Source organism: Monodelphis domestica, chromosome 7, assembly GCF_027887165.1.
Source record: "Monodelphis domestica isolate mMonDom1 chromosome 7, mMonDom1.pri, whole genome shotgun sequence".
In the NCBI taxonomy this organism is placed as follows: domain Eukaryota; kingdom Metazoa; phylum Chordata; class Mammalia; order Didelphimorphia; family Didelphidae; genus Monodelphis; species Monodelphis domestica.
Genome location: NC_077233.1, coordinates 30549950 through 30570627, shown reverse-complemented (window position 1 = coordinate 30570627; position 20678 = coordinate 30549950). Strand labels below are relative to the sequence as shown.

Sequence of the window (20678 nt, the reverse complement as noted above, 5' to 3'; positions counted from 1 at the left end):
CTCTCTCTCTCTCTCTCTCTCTCTCTCTCTCTCTCTCTCTCTCATCTCCCTCTAAAAAGCTGCCTCCACTTTGTCACCTCAATTATTTTTTTTAACTGTCAATAATCTGGATTCCAAACTCTAACAAATACGCTTACTCATGCAAAGCAAATTTAAAAATTGATCACAACCCAAAATGTATGTCTCATTCTGTATATTTAATTGATCACTTTCTGTAAGGAAGTGAGTAGAATTCTTCATTATTAGTCATCTAGAATCATGGTTGGTCATTACATTAACCAAAGTTCTCAATTGGAAAAAAGTCCAATGACCTCTGTAGTAATTGATGCTTGTGACCACCTTCTCATCCTACATTTTCTTGGCACTATTGTCTCTTGGTTCTCTTCCTATATGACTGACCACTCCTCCTAAGTCTCCATCACTAGATCTTCATCTATGACTCACTCAACAATTCATTCAATGATAACTCAATAATAGGACCAACCCCAGGGTCCTATCAATAGGCCTCTTTTTTTCTCTGTAGGTTCTCTAACTCAATCATCTCATCATCTACAATGGGTTGGTATGTATACATATACATTCGAATTTAAGTTACTTGAGAACAAGGATTGCTTCCACTTCTTTGTGTCACCAGATGACAGTACCTATGACTCCCAGATCCATATAACTATATATACCTTTCTTTTCTCCTGAGTCCTAGTCCTGCAGTAACTTTCTATTGACCATTTCAAGCTAGATGACCTACCTAACAAGTCATACTCCAGGTGTCCAAAATAGATCTCATAATTTTCTCCCAAATCCATCATTCTTCCAAATTTTCCCATCATGGTCACAGGCACTACCATCTGTCAATTAGAGATACCAACACAGAGTTATTCTTTACTGGTATTTTACCCCAAATCTTTCCATGTAGCCAATCAATTGCCAAATTTTATTTCTAATTCTACATCTCCTTTTTGTCTCCTCTCCAGTTGCACAGGGATCATCCAGAATAGACCCCCATCAGTTATCTGCTGGACTACTGCATTAATTCCCTAAATTCTACCCACTCCAAAGTGATTTTCCAAAATCTTCAGTATGACTATGTCACTACCTCTACTCAATTAACTTCAATCGCTCCATATGGCTCACTGGTTGATGAATCAAATATAAACTTCTCTAGTCATTTAAAGATCTTTGCAACTTGATTCCTTCCTATATTTCCAGTCATTTCACATTACTCCCCTCCATGAATTCTATACTCCAACCAGAAATGACCTACTTGCTATTCCTTCCATAGAATATTCTAGTTCCCATCAGTATGAGTTTGCACTAGCTCTCTTCCATGCCTTTAATGCTTTCCTTCCTCATTTCCACCCTATCCTTTGCTTCCTTAAGTACTCAGTTCAAAGGCCACCATTTGCAGGAGATCTTTCCTTGGTCCCTCTGTTACCAATGCCTATCCTTCACAGACTATGTGCCTTGTATCCCCTCTGTATGTAATTAGATACATATATGTGTATGTATGTGATATGTCTCCCATTAGAATGCAAACTCTCTCTGGTGGCCGGCATAATTTTTTTCTTTGTATTCCAAAAACTAAGAGTTGAGAGCATATAAATTCTTATTATTAAATTATTAAAATTAATTTTAATTAATTAATTAATTGATCCTTGTTAATTTAATGAGGAAACAGTACCAAGGACACAATTAGCTGTCTCATGTTTACAAAGCTAGTAATTTTTGGAGGCAAGATTCAAACCCAAGCTTTTCCCAACTCTAAGTTCAAAACATTCCTTTCCAACAATTCCCAACCCAGAGTTTATGCACTCATGGGCATAATATTTGAAGAATTGTATGTCATATTTTTCCTTTGTAATTGTATGTATTTTATTCATGCATTTTGAAAATGTATTCTAGGGAGAGGTCCATAGGCTTTGGCTGACCACTAAAGGAGTCCATTACAATTTAAAAGTTAAGAATCTTTGTTATAGACTATCTTGCAAAAATCACATGAATTCATTTTAAAACCACCCTTTTTCCCCCATTTGTACCATGTTCATCTGAGAAGTTGAGTCAGCAGCCCACATAATTTAAGGCAAATAAGCAATTTTCCCTCTACTAAACAGATAGTTTGGGCAAATGCATGAATATCTGATCACACATATGTGAGGAACAGCATTATGTAATGGACATTGGATTGAGTTTGGAGCCAGAAAGACTAGGGTTCAAATGCTGCCTCTGACAAATATTGGATGTTTGACCACAAGCAAGTCACTAACCCACTCACTGCTTCAGGAAACATTCTAAGATTATGAATCATAGATTAATTGCTCCACTTTACCTGAAGAGTAGTTGGCCTACTGAGAATTCCCCACATAGACAAAACACTTCTAGAAATACTTATATATCTGCACATATATATCTGTGCAAATATATGTAGGTACATATATATAAATTATATGTCAATACATGTACATTATAAAAATATTTAGAATTCACATAAAATGAATATCTATATATGCACATACATTCTTAATGAATAAAATGGAGACAGAGAAAAGTGTTTAGTGTAATATTAATTATAATATATATTAATTGAATATTGATATCTTTGCATATATTAATACAAATATATAGCCTGATGTATCAGGAAAATTACCAGTATTCTCCACTTTGCCCTTTACATTGAAAGGCAGGTCCAGAGAAATCTCTGTATAACAGGGACTGCAGGTTTAGGCCTCTTATCAGTGTTGTTGATGACAGACACTAACTGTTGCTCTCTGGGAGTCCTGAGCCCTTTCTTTGGTAGGCAGGGAAAATTGTGCAGTGATGGTGGCAAACTGCCCTTTGACAGCTCCATTTCTGACGTCCTCTTTCTCTTCCCTTCTTGACCCCTGTACTGTTGTAAGTTGCTGTGATAAGGAACAACCCCTGTTTATGGCCCATATTGATCTGAGAGTGAGTGCTTCCATGACAGTATGTGCAAAGCCAGTTTCTGTTCAATTTAATCTCCATTGCTTTGCTGTGAGATCATCAGTCTGAGGTTTGTTGTTGTTGGGTTTTTTTTTTGTTTTGTTTTTTTTTTTAATTTCCTGCTGCCTCATCATCTGGCATCTAAAGGCTCTCTAAGTTCCTACTCAGCTAAAATAACCCAGAATCTAATTTCAAGAATTCAGTAGAGTTAAACTATAAATTATTCTGAATTATATTTTAAAGACTAGAGGTTTTGAAATTGATCCCATCAGCAAAGTTGGGATTTAAGTTCATTAAGTTATCTGATAATAGTCTAATACGTGAGATTTTACATTGTCATTTAAAAACAAGTGCATTAGTTTGGTTAAGACAATGGAGTATATATCACTATAAGGGAAGATCAGGTGATGGTCCTGGCCAAAGGGGGCATGGCTGACTGGCTTCACAGTGAATACAGGAGTCTACATTTGAATCAGCTGGGATTTGATCATCAGAATTATATCGATGAGATCTTAGACTGAATTAAAAAATAAAGAATAGCCTTCAAGGACCAAGGAAGTAACAGTCCTTACTTTTACCTTGATGAGCCAACAGTAAAGCCTGGAAAGAGTGTGGACAAGGTGTGCCAGCACCACCTGAAAAGGATGTTATCATTGGTCATTTCCAAAGGATAGTAAGCTTGGAAAGAGTAATTTAAGGGTTGAGGTGCAGGGGATTAGGAAGGGTTTATAATAAGGACTAGAGAAGGAGAAGGGGAAGGGACAGAGGGAATATGGAAGACTAGTGAGGTACAGGGATAGGAATCCTCTGGCCTGAGAGACAATCTTTGTAATTTCTTCACACAACCCACAAGAGAGGTACCCTGGGTAAAGTAAGATTAAGGATGACAGGATCAGAGTCTTTGAGTGGACTTCTGGGGAATAGTGGAGTTTACTCTTGAAGGCATGACTGACATTTGAAACTCCAGAGGTCCCCCTTGTCTAGCAGGCAGACTATCACTGTTGGCTTTTGCTGTTTAGCCAAGACAATGGCTAGCCCAGCCCACCATCTTCTCTTTCTATTTTCTTCCTTCAATTTGAATTTGACTATATTATAAAGTGGTTTCTATATTATATTATTTCTATATTATATTATATATTCTATATTATATTATATTTCTATATTATAAAGTGGTTTAATAATTATAGTAATAGAAAAAAGGGAATAGGTATATGGGAATAGGAGACCCTTGCTTCTTCTTCAGCTGAGCCAAAATGGCTCAGCTTCAGCTTATCTATCTTCTTCTTAGCTAATCACTGTCTCTGTCCTAACCAAACAAATGGCAAGTGTCCTTCTTGAGGAGGTCAAGGGATGGAAAGGATCTTCAGGGTGACCCCTTGAAGTTTAAGGGATCAGCACCTTTCAGCAGCATCTGTTGTTTGGTTCTTCTTCTAGCTCAGCAGTTCTCAACCTCTCAATTTGTAGCAATGAGAATACATAATGCATATCAGGTATTTACATTCTGAATCATAACTGTGGCAAAATCACAGTTTTGAAGTAGCCGCCAAAATAATTTTTTGGTTTGGGGTCACTGCAACGTGAGGAACTATATTGCGGGGTCATGGCATTAGAAAGGTTGAGAACCACTGCTCTAGCTGATATTCTCAAACATTCTGGAATCTTCTCTCTTCTTCTGGATAAGAGAAATGGAGGCAAGGCATTTCCACAGGTTGGGATCTAGAGCTCGAGGTCCTTACTCCTCACTCAACAGAGTTCAGAGGGCAAAGACCCTTTCCTTTCTACAGTTTCTCCCACAAGCCTCTTCTCTCACTCCAAATGTCACTCCCCCTCCCATCACATTCCAAAGGATGGCTGCTCACTCTCAGTGGGCAGAAATACAAAAGCTTGGTTCTCAGTTTTCCTTTCCACAGTAACAAGATAAAAGAACATAAATCATCAGTGATCCTGCATGTTAAAGGAGAGCTTTGCCTATTCATGTATGCATCCAAGCTACAGTGGTCCTTTGTGGCCCCCTCCACTTCTGTTTCCTAGCTATGTTTATCTTCCCCACTGATGGTGGTTATTTATGGAAGAAAATTAAACAGATTTACAGAGAATTATTTATCATCATATAATTTCATTAAATGATTTTTAAAATACTAATTTAAAATTAAATGTAAAATACTGGGTAACTAGTAAAAAACAATCCAGAGACGGGTCTTATGAATCATATTTTTTGAGAGAATTCCTTGGGAACATTCTCTCATAATATTCCCCCCAGAGCTTGGTGGAACACCTTGTCTACACTCTGTTCAAGCTTTACTGTTGGCTCACCAAGTAAAGGAAAGGACTGTTTTTGTCCTTTATCCTAAATGCTCTTCCTTTTTTTTTAATCAGTCTATGATCACATCAATACCATTCTGATGATCAAATTCCAGTTGAACCTAAGGTAACCTTTATAAGGAACCTACTTGTGAATGCTGAGTGTCCCATTTGGGAATAAGAAGAGGCCCCTGAGATCGCATCCAACTCTGAGATTCTATGAGTCTATGGTTCACAAGGAATTGATCATTATTGTCAATGAAGACTTGGCTTCAGTGGGTGAAGATTTTTTATTATGATTTTCTTTTTAGGCATCGATAGTTAAGGAAATGAGTGGACTCTCTTGGAAAGAAAGTTACTAAGAGTGAAAAGCATCTGAATGAATTGTTTTTCCACAGCACCTAGAATTGCATAGTATCCCATGCAATTAAGTGCTTACTGCTCCTCAGAACCTTTGGGAAACAAAGAATTAAGGAATAAAGAGAGACTTCCAATATAGAAGAAAGAGAACTTTTAGGCCAGTATTATCTTAATTATCATGTAAGATGCCAACTCCTTGAGGGGACAGTCTATGCCTTTTTGTCTTTGCATTCCCTGGCATGGTGCCTTATATATAGTAAATGTTTAACCAATATTGGTTGGATAGAATTGAGTGGAATTGGCTGCCTGCCTGTATCTATCAACCCATCAGGCAAGTATCCTCTTTGCTTTCTCCATACATATACATGTTCCTTAAAGCAATAGCTATCAATCAAATCACTTAGGAATTCAGTTACAGTATAAAAGCATTTGTGCTCTGATGATGTGAAAACTTAGAGTCTTTCTTCTTGGATTCTTTTCTCTCCCTTACCTTCCACATTCAGTGAGATGATAGATTTCAAGCCGGAAAGGGCAATAGAGGAAACAGATCCAAGATCTTCATAATACATTTGAGGAAACTGACCATAGCATCTCATGGCTCAAGAACTATCAGTGGCTCCCTATTGCCCCCCAAAATGAATATAATCTCCTCTGTTGGGCATGCAAAGCCTTTCACAATCTGAGTCCAAACTATCATTCCATATTTATTTTATATAACTCACTTATTTTCTTTCAATTTTTCAAACCATTCCCTATGAATTCCATTCCCTCATCTGATTCTCTACCTTTGCACGAGCTGCACCCAGTTTCTGAAAAATTTTCCCCTCTGTGGGAAATCCTGGGTTAGGTCATAACTCCATTATCTACAAGGAATGAAACTTTGAAAAATGCATTTCCTCTCTGTGGTTCTCAGTTTCCTTCTCTGTAAAATAAGGGCATTATGCTAATCTCTAAAGTACTTAAAGGACATCTAAAGGAATTTAAAGAATCTCTAAAGTCTAAAGGACTGTAGGGGACATATATGTGTATGCTGTAACTATATATATACATAAATACATATGCAAATTATATATATAAATATATATACATTCACAACACACATAGATAATTGTTTGGTCATCTGACTTCTTTGTGACCCCATGGGTCAGCAAAAATACTGGAGTAGGACTTCCGGTTAAGATGGTGGTTTAGAGAAAGCTAAAGTTCAGATCTCCGGAAAACCCTTCCCGACCAATCTCAAACTATAAGCTCCTAAGGCGCCGAAATTCAAAACGATCAACAGCACAGACCTTGGGAATCCTCCTCCTGGACTTGGACCCGGATCAAAAGGTATGGCCCCACTCAAAAGCCAGAACCCAAGATCACTCGGACCTAAGGGGTAGGAGCGCAGAGTCCAAGGCTCCGGGAAGCTGCAGCCCGGCCCTGCTCAGAGAGCAGGGTCCTCGGAACAACAACCCTCAGGGCCTTCTATCCGAGTCCCAGTGAAAGTCACTGCCCTCGGAGCTCCCCCGGCAGAGAGCAGGGTCGAAACAACAGCAACCCTCAGGGCCTTCTATCTGAGTCCCAGTGAAAGTCAGGGCCCTCGGAGCTCCCCCGGCAGAGAGCAGGGTCGAAACAACAGCAACCCTCAGGGCGGGCAAGACAGCCTCACAGGCTGGATCCTGCTATCCAAGTCTCAGTGAAAGTCCCTGCCCTCGGAGCTCCAGGAAGCCGCAGCCCATCCCCCCCGCAGGCGGACAAAACAGCCTCACAGCCAGGTATTCTGAAGGCAACTTCCGGAAAGCAACCCGACCCAGAGAGCCGGGGGAGAGTGTGGCCTCCCGGTCCGACCCTTCCACTCCAGTTCCAGTGAGGCATATTCAGTTTAACCCAGGGAAAGCTCATAGAACCGACAATCTGTGCAGGACTAAAGCCTCTGAACACCAGACAGAGATAAGAAAAGCTAATCCTCCACATTCAGAGATGGCAAACTCCACAGAAGCACAGAAGCCCCAAAATACCAAGAAAAATAAGAAGAAAGGGGCGACTTTGGACACATTCTATGGAGCCAAAATACAGAGCAGATAGAATATGATATACAAGAAAATGCTCCAAAACCTTCCAAAGGAAATGGAAACTCTCCACAAACCCATGAAGAATTTGAATCAGAAATGACCAAAAAGATGGAAGCCTTCTGGGAGGAAAAGTTGGAAATAATGCAAAAGAAATTCACGCATCTACAAAACCAGTATGATGAAACTGAAAAGGAAAACCAGGCTTTAAAGGCCAGAATCAGGCAGCTGGAAGACAACGATCGTGTAAAAGAGCAAGAATTAATAAAGCAAAGCCAAAATACCAAGAAATTAGAAGAGAACATAAAATATCTCACCGACAAGATGACAGATCTGGAAAATAGAGGGAGAAGAGATAATTTAAGAATAATTGGACTCCCAGAAAAGCCAGAAATAAACACCAAACTGGACATGGTGATACAAGATATAATCAAAGAAAATTGCCCAGAGATTCTAGAACAAGGGGGCAATACAGCCACTGACAGAGCTCACAGAACACCTTCTACACTAAACCCCCAAAAGACAACTCCCAGGAATGTAATTGCCAAATTCCAAAGCTATCAAACAAAAGAAAAAATCCCACAGGAAGCCAGAAAAAGACAATTTAGATATAAAGGAATGCCAATCAGGGTCACACAAGACCTTGCAAGTTCTACTCTGAATGATCGTAAGGCATGGAACATGATCTTCAGAAAGCAAGAGAGCTGGGTCTCCAACCAAAAATCAGCTACCCAGCAAAACTGACTATATACTTCCAAGGGAAAGTATGGTCATTCAACAAAATAGAAGACTTCCAACTTTTTGCAAAGAAAAGACCAGAGCTCTGTGGAAAGTTTGATACTGAAAATCAAAGAGCAAGGAATACCTGAAAAGGTAAATATTAAGGAAAGGGAAAAATGTTATCTTCTTCTTTTACTCAAACTCTCTTCTATAAGGACTACATTTATATCAATCTATGTATACTAATATGTGGGGAAAATGTAATGTATAAATAGGGGGTAAAGAAAGACCAAATAGAATAATCGTTCTCACACAAAGATTCATATGGGAAAGGGAGGGGAAGAAAACTCCTATAAGAAGGAGAGGAAGGGGGGGTTACTTAAACCTCAATCTCAGGGAAATCAACTCTGAGAGGGAAAAACATCCAGATCCATTGGGATCTTGAATTCTATCTTACCCAACAAGGGTAGGGAGAAGGGAAAACCAAGGGGGGGAGGGGGAGAGGGAGAACAAAAAGAGAGGGAAAGAGAGGGGGGAAGGGGAGGGAAGAAAAAGGGAGGGACTAAAAAGGGAAACATCAAGGGAGGGGATAAGGGGGACTGATTCAAAGTAAATCACTGGACTAAAAGGTAGAGCCAAAGAAGAAAAGGCTAGAATTAGGGAAGGCTATCAAAATGCCAGGGAGTCCACAAATGACAATCATTACTTTGAATGTGAATGGGATGAACTCACCCATAAAACGTAGACAAATAGCAGAATGGATTAGAATCCAAAACCCTACCATATGTTGTCTTCAAGAAACACACATGAGGCGGGTTGACACCCACAAGGTCAGAATTAAAGGATGGAGTAAGACTTTCTGGGCCTCAACTGATAGAAAGAAGTCAGGAGTGGTAATCATGATATCTGATAAAGCCAATGCAAAAATAGACCTGATCAAAAGGGATTAAAGATGAAAAGGGGGACAGCACCTCAGATGAAGAGGAAATTAAGGCAATCATTAGAAATTACTTTGCCCAATTATATGGCAATAAATACACCAATTTAGGAGAAATGGATAAATATATACAAAAATACAAACTGCCTAGACTAACAGAAGAGGAAATAAAATTCTTAAATAATCCCATATCAGAAATTGAAATCCAACAAGCCATCAAAGAACTTCCTAAGAAAAAATCCCCAGGGCCTGATGGATTCACCTGTGAATTCTATCAAACATTCAGAGAACAGTTAATCCCAATACTATACAAACTATTTGACATAATAAGCAAAGAGGGAGTTCTACCAAACTCCTTTTACAACACAAACATGGTACTGATTCCAAAACCAGGCAGGTCAAAAACAGAGAAAGAAAACTATAGGCCAATCTCCCTAATGAATATAGATGCAAAAATCTTAAATAGGATACTAGCAAAAAGACTCCAGCAAGTGATCAGAAGGATCATTCACCATGATCAAGTAGGATTCATACCAGGGATGCAGGGCTGGTTCAACATTAGGAAAACCATCCACATAATTGACCACATCAACAAGCAAACTAGCAAGAACCACATGATTATCTCAATAGATGCAGAAAAAGCCTTTGATAAAATACAACACCCATTCCTATTAAAAACACTAGAAAGCATAGGAATAGAAGGGTCATTCCTAAAAATAATAAACAGTATATATCTAAAACCAACAGCTAATATCATCTGCAATGGGGATAAACTAGATGCATTCCCAATAAGATCAGGAGTGAAACAAGGATGCACATTATCACCTCTACTATTTGACATTGTACTAGAAACACTAGCAGTAGCAATTAGAGAAGATAAAGGAATTGAAGGCATCAAAATTGGCAAGGAGGAGACCAAGTTATCACTCTTTGCGGATGACATGATGGTCTACTTAAAGAATCCTAGAGATTCAACCAAAAAGCTAATTGAAATAATCAACAACTTTAGCAAAGTTGCAGGATACAAAATAAACCAACATAAATCATCAGCTTTTCTATATATCTCCAACACAGCTCAGCAGCAAGAACTAGAAAGAGAAATCCCATTCAAAATCACCTTAGACAAAATAAAATACCTAGGAATCTACCTCCCAAGACAAACACAGGAACTATATGAACACAACTACAAAACACTCGCCACACAACTAAAACTAGACTTGAGCAAATGTAAAAACATTAACTGCTCATGGATAGGATGAGCCAATATAATAAAAATGACCATCCTACCCAAACTTATTCATCTATTTAGTGCCATACCCATTGAACTACCAAAATACTTCTGCACTGATTGGAAGACAGTGTGGGAGAGACTAGGAATAGATCAACACCTCACACCCTACACCAAGATAAATTAAAAATGGGTGAGTGACTTAAACATAAAGAAGAAAACCATAAGTAAATTGGGTAAACACAGAATAGTATACATGTCAGACCTTTGGGAGGGGAAAGGCTTTAAAACCAAGCAAGACATAAAAAGAATCACAAAACGTAAAATAAATAATTTTGACTACATCAAACTAAAAAGCTTTTGTACAAACAAAACCAATGTAACTAAAATCAGAAAGGAAACAACAAATTGGGAAAAAATCTTCATAGAAACCTCTGACAAAGGTTTAATTACTCATATTTATAATGAGCTAAATCAATTGTACAAAAAATCAAGCCATTCTCCAATTGATAAATGGGCAAGGGAAATGGATAGGCAGTTCTCAGATAAAGAAATCAAAACTATTAACAAGCACATGAAGAAGTGTTCTAAATCTCTTATAATCAGAGAGATGCAAATCAAAACAACTCTGAGGTATCACCTCACACCTAGCAGATTGGCTAACATAACAGCAAAGGAAAGTAATGAATGCTGGAGGGGATGTGGCAAAGTAGGGACATTAATTCATTGCTGGTGGAGCTGTGAACTGATCCAACCATTCTGGAGGGCAATTTGGAACTATGCCCAAAGGGCAACAAAAGAATATCTACCCTTTGACCCAGCCATAGCACTGCTGGGTCTGTACCCCAAAGAGATAATGGACGCAAAGACTTGTATAAAAATATTCATAGCTGCGCTCTTTGTGGTGGCCAAAAACTGGAAAACGAGGGGATGCCCATCAATTGGGGAATGGCTGAACAAACTGTGGTATATGTTGGTGATGGAATACTATTGTGCTAAAAGGAATAATAAAGTGGAGGAATTCCATGGAGACTGGAACGACCTCCAGGAAGTGATGCAGAGCGAGAGGAGCAGAACCAGGAGAACATTGTACACAGAGACGAATACACTGTGGTATAATCGAACGTAATGGACTTCTCCATTAGTGGCGGTGTAATGTCCCTGAACAACTTGCAGGGATCCAGGAGAAAAAAAACACCATTCATAAGCAAAGGATAAACTATGGGAGTGGAAACACCAAGGAAAAGCAATTGCCTGAATACAGAGGTTGAGGGGACATGACAGAGGAGAAACTCTAAATGAACACTCTAATGCAAATACTATCAACAAAGCAATGGGTTCAAACCAAGAAAACATCTAATGCCCAGTGGACTTACGTGTCGGCTATGGGGGGTGGAGGGGAGGAAAAGAAAATGATCTATGTCTTTAATGAATAATGCTTGGAAATGATCAAATAAAATATATTTAAAAAAAAAGAAAAAAGAAAAAAATACTGGAGTAGTTTGCCATTTCGTACTCCAGTGAATTAAGGCAAACAGAGTTGAAGTGGCTTGCCTCGGGTCACACAGCTAATAAGTGTCTGAAGTGAGATTTGAACTCATATCTGTGTGACTTCAGGCCCAGCACTCTATCCACTGAGGCACCTAGCTGTCTTCACACATATACCACACACACACACACACACACGCACACACACACACACACACACACACACACACACACACACACCAAATATGTATCTGAGTGTATGACTGAGTGAAGAGAGTAGTTTGATCCAAGAGGCACTTTGCAGCTAGAACTGATAAGACTTGGTAACTGATTTGAATTTAGGGAATGAGATATAGGGAAGAGTCAAAGATGATTTTATTTAAAAATAGAAGGAAAAAACAATCACAAAGATATTTTCTTTAGAAATATTGCAAACGTAAGAACTAAAAGTACCCATGCAGAAGGTGGTGTAAGTACAGTATTAAAACAACAACAACAACAACAATCAGGAGCATTGAGGTGACTCAAAGAATTGAGAGTCAGGCCTAGAAATGGGAGGTCCTGGGTTCAAATAGGGCCTCAGGCACTTCCTAGCTGTGGTGCCCTGGGTAAACCACTTCACCCCCATTGCTTAACCCTTCCTGCTCTTCTGCCCTGGAACTAATACACAGTATTGATTCTCAGATGGGAGGTAGGGGGTTTAAAACAAACAAACAAAAAAGAAGCAACCAAAGAAAGAGAGGAAGTTCCATATGGCTCACTGGACTATTTCCTGACATATAGGCAAAAGGCATTCTTCTGACACTGCTGGCTGCATGGTTATGAAATACCTTTTTGTTTGTATAATGCCGAGCATGAATGTGCTCTCTACAGGCAAAATGTCTCGCCCGGCATCTTATTCACAGCAGAAAATGACAGCATGGAGAGATGAACTTGAATCCTTTGGCATCAAATGGATCTAAGCATTTTGATGTTACAAATGGATGCAGACAACATTTATTCAATCAAATTTACCAAGAGGTACATGTCACTTCTTCCCAGCCCCAAAATAGCCCTCTTGTTTCCTCTTTGCTGGTCACAACAAAGCAAGCGAGGGGAAGGGTTATGGTGAGTCACTTGGGAATACAGTGGGCGTCTGCTTTGTGAATGAAGATGTTTTCTACCAAAAAAAAAAAGATTTATCACCAACTGTGGAGATTTAGCACAGGGGAAAATGGATGCTCTGAAGCGGTAATAAGAGCCAGAGCTTGAACACAGGCAGCAGCCAGAGGAAGTGATGTCTTTTGTTCCCTGACATCCCAAGCTGGGTTGGGGATGTGCCATTAGGGAAACTGTCTGACTTACTAAGGCACTTTCCCTTCCTTGGACAAAAGGCTCATTAAATGCAGAATAGCTCTATTATTTCAATTGTAGCTGCAGCAATCCTACAGACACATAGGGTAGGAGGAAAGGGATGGCCTTTTTATTTCCCTCTTTTGCTTCCAGACAAAGGACTGAAGCAGGCCCAAGGGACCATCGCACCATTCCCAGGGCAGTGGAGTAAGTTGATACTGGACAGAATTGAACGCATTCTGCAAGGAAAGCCCAACCAGGAAACAAAGTCTCAGGATTGCCCAGGTGGTGCCTTAGCAAGTTCCTCCACCCTTTTCATTTAGAGAATTCTGATGAAGTAAGATGAAATCATAAATTTTGGGGAACACACTTTAGTTTAACTCCATTCTCCATTGGCTAAATGTTCTCTTAGGAGCTGAAAAGAGAAAGATTCCTATGCGCAATACCCAAGACATAGAAGGTGTTTCATAAATGTTCATTAAGTAATACCAATGATGCTTTGCTTGTTTCTGTCAATTGGTTAATAACCATGTATTTGAGCCACCATGCTAAGTGTTGGAGATATGAACAAAGGAAAAACATGATCTCTGTATGAAGCGCGTATTATGATGAATGAAACAAAAGGCAAACATTTGTATACATTCAATATACAAAGAGTAGGTAGGGATAGCTAAGTGCATAGAGAGACAGACCTGGAGATAGGAGATCATGGGTTCAAATTTGAATGGTTTCAGACATTTCCTAGTTGTATGACCCTGAGCAAGTCATTTCACCCCAACTGCCTATTGCTTACTACTCTTCTGTCTTGTAACTGATACTTAGTATTAATTCTAAAAATAAAGGTATGTTTTTTTTAAAAAGATATAGAGTAGATGAATTGAAAATAATCTCAGATAGTAGGAACTAACAATAGGAAGTAAGATGGAGATACTGAAAAAGGCCTCTTACAGCCATCATCAGTCCTTCTGACTTTTGTCTTGCCACTGAACTTTCATGTCTCTGGAAGAGAGTAAGGTGGACAATTCTATGCAACTCTGCATCACATAATGCAATTAATTTATGCACATCAAAAGACATCATCCAGTATGATAGAGGCTGGCACTAGAGAAAAAGTGCCAGACTGAAGAGTATATGAAATTGATCACCTTGGTGCCAGATTGAAGAGTATATGAAATTGATGAAGAGTATATGAAATTGATCACCTCTGTGATCAATTTCATATACTCTTCAGTCTAGCACTGAGGTGATAAATTTCATATACTCTTCAGTCTGGCACTTTTTCTCTAGTGCCAGTCTCTATCACACCAGTGATATCAATTTGATCCTCTTTATGTACAAAGGACAACAATTAATATGGCATGAACTCCAGATCCTTCACGATCCTGATTATCCTCCTTTGGACACTCTGGAACTTATCAATATCCTTTATAAAATATAGTAAATATATATATATATAAACAAATAAAATAAATTTAAAAAATAAAAAATATATAAAATATAAAAATATATAAAATATAAAATATAATTTAGAATTGAATGAAAAACTTCAATTCAGTTTTACTGGGCCAGGGGTGAAGTGATAATTTATGAGAATAAGCAACCTCTGAAAATATAGTTAACCAGTCAATCAACAAGCCATTATTAACTGCCTGTTGTCGTCCAGATACTGCACTAGGAGTTCAGGATACAAGTTCAAAGACTACTTTAAGAGGAGAACATGAATCTCCCAAAGAGGCACACAAAATTGGCATTGGTATAGTGGTCTATCATTGAGGGAGATTTCTGCCAGGCAGCTCTGCTATCCAACCTCAGCTATCAGAGACGGACAACTCTGCTTGGTTCAAGGGAATGAAGTGCACAGGCACTATCTTGATAAGACAGGCACTGAAATTCATGGCCATTAACCAGGGGACCAGCAAGCTACTTGTATATTCAGTGCAGGGAAATGGAGGGCACGGCCTTTTCAGGCACACTTGGAAGCAAACACTGTTAGCTGTATCATCTTAGAACACAGAGGACAACAGTGAATAAAATGAAATATGGGCCAGACCTGAGAGTAAATGTAGTATTTCATGCAATACATCAGCTCCTGGAGCAACCAGGGTCTGATGCCCTGATGTAGGGCAGACCTGAAGGGAAACACGGTAGTAGGGGCTTTCTCTTCTCTGCCCTTCCCTCCACCCTTATTGGGCCAATCTCCTTCTTTATTCTTCTTCTGATAGTAACTAGATGCTTCCCATCCCTCCTGGCAAGGTCCCCTCTGGCCCTTCTCTGTCCTCCAGATCCAGGATGAACAATTTTGGTACCTCTGAGCAGCTTCCCAAACTTTTCCTGGTTTAAGTAGAATGAAATATCCTCAGATTGGGTGAGGGAGCTCGGGATATTTAACATGGGGAATAAAAGACTAGGCTGATAGACCTTTCTTCCTGCCTTAGAAAGGAGGAGAGAATAGTCTCACTCTGTTTGACCTCAAAGGAAAGAAACAGGCAATGGATAGAAGCTGCAAAGAGAAAAATTAAAGCAAAAAATAGCAAAACAACAACTTCTTACCAATTAGAGCTGACCAAAAGTGGAATATGTTCCCTAAAGGCTCGCTCTCTTGGAAGGTCTTCAAGTCATGCTAGATAGTATACTTACTGGGTGTGCTGTTGTAGGGATTCTGTTTGGGTGTGAATTGGACTATATAGCTGTTGAGGTTCCTATGAAGTCTCACAATGTGTGATTCTCTGAAAAAAGTTTTTTTTAAAGACACTCAGTTGTGCAAATGACTTACAAGTATTATATTGCTATGGTCTTTCAGGGAACAAAAATATCCAAATGCTGTGTATAGTGGAAAACATGATTTTAACCCTTGTTATACATTTAAAACTTGGGTCCTTCTACATGTATGCTGGGTATGGAGAAAGCCTCAAGTTATTGTACAGGACAGAGGAGGAACAGGTCTTGGTTATTGGCAACCACAGTTAGAAACCATGGCTTAAAAATTGAACAACAAGGTAAAGCTGAGGAAGAAATCACCTGGATTGGAGCCCTATGCAGAAGGAGGAGATGGAAGTCATCAGATATTGTGCTATTTAAACTAAGTATCATTTCAATTAAGAGCTAAGTTCATTTGTTACAACTGTGTTGTAAAAATGTGTTTAGAAGTACCTTCCAAAATTTGGTACCCTGGAACATAGTCCCAGCTGCCTTACCCTAGTTAGAGCTCTATGGGCTAAAACCTTCATTCTTCTTATGCTCTAACACCTCAGTTATTCTATGCCTCTTTCCCTCTAAGAACTATTCTAATCAGTTGTACCAATTTGAAATAAGTTGTTAATAGCTGGCAGAAAAAAGACCACAAAATATTTCAGTTGAAAATGTTTAATTTTTAAAATATCAGATCCTCCTTTTTGTTATTATTTTTAAATAGGAGACTCTAATGTTTTAATATAAATGAGTGAGGTGGAAATTTTGGACATAAAATTAGAAGGGAAGGATATTTAGGATCCTGTGGTCCTTTGAAGTCCTATGACCTAGGTTCTATTTATTGAGCCCTGTGAGTGACCCAGCCCTGTAGGATGTAGATGCAGATGCTCTGAGGGCAGCAAATTCTAAGGAAAGGAAACATAGTACTAGGAGTCAAGAAAAAATGGGAAGCAGTCCTTGACTTTGTCCCCTTATTTTGTCATCTCTGGTTTCTCTAGCCCTCAAGTTAAATTTGTGTCAATTTGTTGTCCAAAGCTTCAAGAAAATATAGCATTGGAGGTTGAACATGCAAATGTTTCTTATTCTCTTCTTCTGGCTACATTTTCTATTTCTGAAGTGGTGACAGAAAATTAACCGAAAGATTATGGAGGAAAATTTGTATCCCTTCTAAAATATTTTTGTTGATTTGTTTGTCTTCACCAATGTAGAGACTTTAATTTGTATATCTAAAAGTGGAACTATCACAAAGTGCTGTGCTACTACTGAACCTTTAAGACAAACAGAAGACTGAAAGAAGGCATGACCAATGGACTCATCTCCAAGATAATTCTTAGTCTGTTACCCAAAGGACAGTCTGTGGGACATGAGTCAGAGAGGCATAGACCAATTCAAATTGCTGAAGATAGTAATCATGGGAGCTAGACTCTCTACTATCTTCCCAAGCTTCTCTGTTTTCTAGTAAGGAAAGCTTCTCCAGAGACATCTCAATCTTTTCCTCTAGGAAAAAGGGATAGCCCTGAGGGAAGACACTCTGAACCATAACTACCAGGAGCTGCTCTAATTCCTTCCTTGAAGAGATGAGTCCTGTGATTCTCTTTTCCAGTCCAGCTTTCTGAAAACTCTGAACTTATTGAGTCTTGGAGCATCTATGATTAGATTAAACTGAGCACTCCCAGAAATAGTACTACTAGGTCTATATCCCACAGAGATTAAAGATGGGAAAAAAGCACCTATTTGTACCAAGATGTTTATAGAAATTCTTTTTGTGATGGCAAAGGACTGGAAACTGAAGAGGAGGCTGGCAATTGGGGAATGGTTGAATAAGTTGTGTTATATGATTGTTATAGTATACTATCGTGCTATAAGAAATTAATTAGATGATCACAAAGAAGCCTGGAAAGACTTATATGAAGTGATGTGAAATGAAGTGAACAGAACCAGGAGAATATTGTACACAGTAATAGCAATAAAATATGATGATCAAAAGACTGTCTGCCCTTCCATCCAGCCATACCATTGCTGGGTTTATACCTCAAAGAGACTTATACAAAAATATTTATAGCCACATTCTTTGTGGTGGCAAAAATTGGAAAATGAGGGGGTGTCTATCAATTGGGGAATGGCTGAACAAATTGTAGTATATGTTGGTGATGGAATACTATTGTGCTCAAAGGAATAATGAACTGGAGGAATTCCATGTGAACTGGAACAACCTCCAGGAAGTGATGCAGAGTGAAAGGAGCAGAACCAGGAAAACATTGTACACAGAGAATGATACACTGTGGTACAATCAAATGTAATGGACTTCCCTACTAGTAGCAATGAAATGATCCAGGACAATTCAAAGGAACTTGTGAGAAAGAATGCTATCCACAACTGTGGGAGTAGAAACACAAAAGAAAAATAACTGCTTGATCACATGGGTCAATGGGGATATGATTGGGGATGTAGACTCTAAATGATCACCCTAGTGCAAATGTCAATAATATGGAAATAAGTCTGGATCAATGATACATATAAAACACAGAGGAATTGCTGGTCTGCTATGGGAGGGAGGTGGGAAAAGGGTAGGAAAAGAACATGAATCATGTAACCATGGAACAATATTCTAAAATAATTAAGTCAATTTTTCAACTAAAAAAACATGATAAACAACTGTGAATGACTTAACTGCTATCAACAATGCAATATATAGGACAGCTCCAAGGGATTCATCATGAAAAAAGACTAACTACTGCCACTAATGGATCAGAGAGAGTGTGAATGCAGATTAAAGGATGCTCTTTTCACCTTATTTCCTCTCTCAATTTTTCTCTAGAATATTATGTAGCTTCTTTCACAACATGATGGACATGGAAAATGTATTGGATAATAACATATGTATGACCTATATCATATCTGTCCTCATGAAGGAATGGAGAGGAAGGAGAGAACATGGATTACAAAATGTCAGAAAATGATTACTGATAATTGAATTGACATGTAATCTAGAAAAAAATGAACAATTCAATTTTTTCAAAATATTTAAGATTAAAGTAGATACCTACCCCACTCCTGTCTAGCTATAACCCTACTTTCTCACATCTTGGGAGGACTCTACTCTAAAGTCAAATCTCTAGGTGAATGATAACATTTCTGAATTTGTTCCTAAATGGTAACCTAACCAGACTCCTACCTTGTCATCCCTTCCCCATCTCATGGATGCTAAAACTTTGGTTATCATTGTACAACTCTTTGCCTCATTACTTACTCACATATTCCCATCATGACGACCTCAACATCCTTCTTTAAAACTACCCACTCCTTCTGTGCTCTTTGCTCCATGTGTAAAAAGCTAGATTTCATCTTAAATCTTTTCCGTTCTCACATTTTCCATATTCTGTCACTCACTAAGACCTGGTTCCAGCCTAATGACAGTCTCCCTGGTGACCCTTTCCAACAATGATCGGAATTTTAGTCATAGTCTTCCCATGGACTGACTGTTCCAGGTGTTGGAATTTGAATTCTCTGTTCTCCATTGCCTCTTCCTCATTCTCCCTCTGCTATTATCACTCAAGAAACTCTCCTCATTTGAGATTCATTCACACAATCTCAACCTCAGAAATTTACCTGAAAACTTCCAGAACACTCTTATTGCTTTCTCAATAAAGTAAAATCTTTCTTTCCCAATTCTTGCCCTACTACTAAGGGACTTTATCATACATATTGATTTTGTGATTATTGTTCAGTTATTTCAGTCATGTCTGATTCTTTGTGATCCCAAATGGGGTTTTCTTCACAAAGATACTGAAGTGGTTTTCAATTTCCTTCACCAGCTCATTTTAGAGATTAAGAAACTAAGACAAACAGGGTTAAATTACTTGCCCAATGTCACACAGCTAGTAAAATCTGTGGCTGAATTTGAACTCAGGTCTCACAGACTTCAAGTCTGGTACTCTATCCACTGTGCCTTCTACCTACCTCAAATGCTTTGCCATTGTTCAGTCATTTAGTCATGCCCAACTCTTTTTGACTCTGTAGGTCAATTAATCATGGGATTTTCCTGGCTCAGACACTAGTTTGTTATTTCTTTTTCTAGTTTAGGCAGGAATTAAATTAAATGCCCAGGATCACAAAGCTGGAGTCTGAGGTCAGAGTTGAATTCTCATATCTCTTGTCTTTCTGATTCTAGGCCCAGTGATACATATATTGTATCACCTAGCTGCCACCATGGACTACATTTGTCACTAGAGTTTTCTTGGTATAGATGCTAAAAGGGTTTGCCATTTCCATCTCCAGTGGATTAAGGCAAATAGAGGTTAAGTGGCTTGCCCATGGTCACACAGATAGTGTCTAAGGCTGGATTTCAACTTGGCTCAGAATCTAGCACTCTATCTACTGAGACATCTTGCTGCCTTATATAATGACATCCCCTCAAAAATTCTAATTTTGCATTTTCTCAACTTAACTTATTTTTCATCAATTATTCCTCCATCCCACCTCAGCTACAGGGACTTTGATCTTACCGTCCCCCATGAGTATTCCAATTCTATGTCTGTGAATTCTGAATTTGTTTTCCTCATCACATCTTGTGATTTATATTCTCCCTCTGCCTTCCAATCCCTAAATCCATTCTTTG

At 38.7% G+C, this 20678-nt stretch overlaps 1 long non-coding RNA gene across 1 annotated transcript in view; it reads right to left on the bottom strand.

The window, feature by feature from the left end:
* LOC103093541 (uncharacterized) overlaps positions 1-19482 on the bottom strand; it is a 94454-nt gene extending 74972 nt beyond the window's left edge. The window contains exons 1-2 of the long non-coding RNA XR_008913367.1: positions 19315-19482; positions 16010-16098 (exon numbers count right to left, since the gene is read on the bottom strand). This is a non-coding gene — a long non-coding RNA (uncharacterized LOC103093541). The remainder of the gene's footprint in view (positions 1-16009; positions 16099-19314) is intronic.
* Between the last annotated feature and the right edge of the window lie 1196 nt (positions 19483-20678).